The sequence below is a fragment of the Protopterus annectens genome, chromosome 1.part1 (genome assembly GCF_019279795.1).
Source record: "Protopterus annectens isolate FY-2018-M chromosome 1.part1, PAN1.0, whole genome shotgun sequence".
NCBI lineage: Eukaryota > Metazoa > Chordata > Ceratodontiformes > Protopteridae > Protopterus > Protopterus annectens.
In genome coordinates this window covers 999,531,658-999,536,906 of record NC_056726.1, presented here as the reverse complement: position 1 = coordinate 999,536,906, position 5,249 = coordinate 999,531,658, and positions in this window count along the sequence as shown.

Sequence of the window (5,249 nt, the reverse complement as noted above, 5' to 3'; positions counted from 1 at the left end):
CGGGGGGATGAGACCCATCCCCTGCAGTGCTTCCACCCGAAGGTGGCACAGGGCCAATGGAGGAGGAGGTCCCCGGCTGGGCACCGGACCTGCTGGTGCCACGTGCCATCGCCAGCTGAGGTGGGACAGGTGGGTCCGCTGGGACAAGCTAAGGGATGGGTAAAGCCACGCAAACACGGGCAAATACGGGCAGCTATATCGGGAATAATAAAAAAAAATTAAAACTTTTACATTTTATAATTGTACTGGGGTTTACAATGAGGGGGAGTGTAGTGTTGGGTATGTACACATTTGAGCGGACTCGCTCATGTTAGTTGACATTTCACAGTTGAGTGACTTACAGGGGACATGGATTTCTGGACTGCTCAGCAGTCTGACATGCCCCCTGTACTCCTGCATGGTCCGTGTTAGCCTTTGAGTTGAGTCAGTGCGCCCTCATGAATATGCATGGCACGCTGACGTCATACCCTTAGACTGTAGTTTCTGTGTAAGACTTATTTAGTCTTACACGGAGGATTCGTGAATCCTGGGGATTGTCTTTTTTAAAAAAATTACAGCTCAAAAACAGTTATTTACATTAAAATTTAGAACATAACCAAGTACCCAAAGGTCTCCATTTTCTGGAGATTTCCAAATGGGTACAAGCAGAGACTTAATACCACCATGATTTAACTGAAGTCTTTGACAGAGCTGGAAGTGACTTATTAAGAGTGATAGTACAGCACAACAATATTCTAATAGAAGACTATTGAGAGGCATTGATTTATTAAATATGTCCATCACTAAGGATTTATTGTTTGACCATTTCAAATGTAATTACAGGAACATGTTTCATCTCGTGGATAAAACATTTGATGAAATTTTAAAAAGAAAACTTTCAAAGTTTAAGAGATACGGAAGCTATCAAAAGGATGAAGTGTACCTTAAACCATCCAATAGCTTCCTTAATAAACTATATACCTCCACTGAATGGCCAATAATAAATCAGGAGATGGTTTCATGTAGAAAACAAGTAAATAATTGTCAGTAGGATGAGGTCACTTTAGAATCAAGGCATCTGGAGAGAGTGAGGAACAAATACCAACAACCAATAATGGAGAACCATTGATACATCGAGTACTACCACAATCAACAGACCCCCCCCCCCCCTTATCAACAACTAGATTAAAAGACTTCTCCAAGGCCAATTACAACCTCTTACGTGACAGCATAAATAGTTTCATAGCCCTCCCCTCCACTAATGGAACAGACACCTTGCTGAGTTATATACCAATGCTTTATACCAGCACCTGTACAATTTTATTGACTCTGTCATACCTGATAGAGCCAAAGCAAGATCTTCAAGAAAAAACAAACCTGCCTGGTGGCTGACTGTCATTAATAGGCTATACAATAGGAGAAAGAAATTGCTGTCTAAAAGTAGGAAGGAACTGTCTCAGAACTGGAAACACTCACTGTTTAACTTAAACAAGCAAATAAGACTCCTAGGGAAGTCCTCCAAAGCTAACTATGAATCCAAATTACCTTCCCTAACTAAGGATAACCACAAGGCATTCTTTAGTTACATCTGTAACCTCAAAGGTAAGGCACAGATTTGTGTTGAACTCATAGATAATGGTAATACATATACAGAACCTGTGAATTTGGCAAACCTGCTGACTGACAGGTTCAGTGAAAACTTCATTCCTTTGTCCCCACCACATATACCACAAATCATTCCTAACACCTGTCCCTTACCTAGTATCTCTGAGGAGCAGATCGTAAATGTCCTCTCCAAGGCTAAAAACACAGCTTGTATGGGACCTAACAACATCCTGGGCTGTGTTCTGCATGGGTTAAAACAGGAATTAGCACCACCATTGGGCACACTTTTCAATCTTAGCCTAAGCACTGGCTTCATCCCAGCAGAATGGAAAACAGCTACTGTCATCCTTTTGCTCAAAGGGGGTGCATCTACAGACCCTGGAAACCACTGACAAATTAGCCTGACCAGCCTTATCTGCAATACCATGGAACAAATCGTCATGGACCTTAAAATAGTAAATCTCCACCCTTTCATCCCCACCCAGTTTGGCTTTGTCAAGGGGAGATCATGCCTGTTAAACTTGGTGGACTTCTTTGAAACAGTCACTAAAGCCCTAGATGAGGGCATGTCTGTGTATACAAACTACCTAGACTTAGCCATGGCCTTTGACACAATCCCTATGTAGAAATCATTTATAAACTCAACCCATATATTGTCAGGTGGGTTGCAAACTGGCTCACTGATAGAACTCATACGGTGCAGACCCGTAACCAGTGGTGTTCCACAGCAATTAGTTCTTGGACCCCCTACTATTTGGAATCTACTTCTCAGAAGTACAGGCTAAAGCTAAAGGACTATGGCTGACAAAGTTTGCTGATGACTGCAAATTGGGAGTGATCATTGAAACCCCAGTGACGTCAACATCCTGCAAGAAGGTCTTATGCAGACTAATGACTTGTGCCAAAATCATGGTCTTAAACTTAATGCAAAAAAATGCATTATCATCCCCTTTGGCAAGAGTTATGTTCTTACAAACTGCCACATCAGTAGCAATACCTTAAGCAGGCAGTCAGTGGTGAGAGGTCTGGGCACACAAGTTGACAGCAACCTTAACTTCGATCATCATGTCTCCACTGTACTAAGAAGGGCATTTTTATATTGCTCATCTCATAAGTAAGAGCATTGTCCCCAGGAAAAGAAAAGGTTATAATCCCCCTGTACTCAGGCCAGTAATAGAGTATAATTCTTCATTTGATATGTTCCTTTCCAAAAACCTGTAGCAATAGGAGAGACCACAAAGGTTTGTTACAAAGAAAATTCAGGGTCTTCAAAACCTCTTATGCGGACAGAATGAATCATTGTCACTTTACTTTGTGTTGTACAGACTGCTCAGAGGTAGCCTGTGCCTTGCATATAGAGCAATCTCTAACCAAGCTTTAATGGAAATGCTGCACATTCGCAAGTCAAATGGCACATGAGTCACTCACGCAAAGGACCTTAACCTGGTATGTGACATCAACAGAACTTGCTGGAGAGGCAGATTTGTCTTACAGAGGTTGCCCCACCTTTGGAGCAAGCTTTCTATTCATGTTAAACAAAGCCCCTTGTTGACCCTATTTAAGCGTAATTTGGATGACTGGATGGGTAACTGGAAATTCACCCCAGGGGTTCTACCCATGTCTCTAGTTGACAGTGGCAATAGGTGCTTATTTTAGTGTTTGCTTGAACCAGACACTCTTGGGAGCATGGGTTAAACTTGGCTAGGCTTGTAAGGGCCCTGGGGTCATTAGCTTAGTAACCTCCTATGATCCTATGTTCCTACAAACATGAGGCCAGACTGAAGAAGAATTTTTCCAAATCCAACAGATGCAGGAAGTAAGGACAGTAGCAATAGAAGAGAGTCATCGGAATCTCAGTCAGTTAAGTTAATCAGCAATATGTAATAAAACTTTAAAAGTTATAATTTTTCTAACAAAATCATCAATACGCATCATGCTGATATAGGTTCATAGGTTCATAGGTTGGTACTAGGCTATCGGCCCTAGGGCCTATGCAAGCCTAGCCATAACAATTCCCTGGATATTTCTTCCCACAATATTTACTTCTCTGGACCCCTGTCTAGCAGGGTGACTGACATGATCCCCGGGGTGAATTTCCTATCTCCCATCCATTCATCAAGGTTCCTTTTGAAGAGGGTCAATGAGGTGCTCTGCTTGACATGTATGGACAATCTATTCCAGAGTATGGGGAGTCTCTGTGTCAGGAACCTATCCCTCCAGCATGTTTTGTTCATTGTGATGACAAGGTTTAGATCCCTGGAGCGTGTGGCTCTGAGGGATTGGGATTTCTTTAAGTGGAGCATGTTCAACAGCTCAGGGTTTGACATGGCCTTGTATGTTAAGCAGAGATCACCTCTGAGTAGACAATATGCCACAGAGTATAGCTGGAGTTTTTTTAGATGGTCTTCATATGGCATCTGCTTTAGGCCTGTGATTCTTTTAGTGAGGTATTTCTGTGGCCTTTCCAGCTGTTGCAGATGTCTTGTGAGGTACATACCAAATGGGACATTATACTCTATAATGGGTCTAATGAGGGATGAGTACAGTGGGACAATAACCTCCTTTTTTCTGGATGAAAAGCCCTTAGTGATGAGGTGTGCCACATAGAAGGATTTCCTGACTGTTGTGGCGATGTTTTTATCGAAAGTGAGACCATTGCCCACCTGTGTCCCTAAGTCTCTCATCACACTTTCGATGTTTAGTGTCCTGCCACCTATGTGGTAATTCATGGGTACATGTTTTTTTCCAAAGGGGATAACTATACATTTCTTGGCATTAAGCTTGAGCCCATGGCTCTGGCACCAGGCATCTGTTTCTGTAAGGCCCTTTTGCAGAATATCCACATCATTTGGAGATTCAATAATGGCTCCCAGTTTGCAGTCATCTGCGAACTTTGTTAGCCAGAGTCCCTTAGTGTTGGCCAGTACTTCAGAGAAGTAGATGCCAAACAAGAGTGGTCCCAGGACTGAACCCTGAGGTACTCCACTTGTCACTTGTCTGGAGCTGGATTTGGAGTCGGCTACTTTTACAGTCTGGGTTCTGTCAGTAAGCCAGTTGGCAACCCATCAAATGACATAGGGATTTATGCCCAGCTTAGTAAGTTTATCTATGATTCCAAAGTGGGGGATGGTGTTGAAGGCCTTGGCGAGGTCTAGATAGGCTGTGTGGACTGCCTTACCCTCGTCAATCAGATTAAGGAGACAAGATCAGCCCTGTACACACCCAAACTGGGTGGGGTCCAGTGTTTGAAGGTTGCCAATGTCTTTGTTTATAAGTTCCATGATAATGCGTTCCATGCCCTTGCAGATCAGGCTTGTCAGACTGATGGGACAGTAGTTCCCAGGATCCAAGGTGGATCCTCCCTTGTGGAGTGGGATAACTGTAGCTTAGTGCCACTCAGTGGGCATGAAGCCTGAGGTGAGGCTATGATTAAATATGATACTTAGTTGAGGTGTCAGTTCATTTTGTATTTCATGTAGTACACAGCCTGGGATGTCATCTGGTCCCATGGATGCTGTATTCTTAGCTTTGGAGAGTGCGGTTTCTACCTGTGTGGCCATGATTATCAGAATTTGGCAATCTTTTGGTATTGAGATGGGCCCTTTAGGGGGTGAGAGGGGGGTGAAGTTGGGACTAAATCGATCTGCCAGGATATTGGCAATATC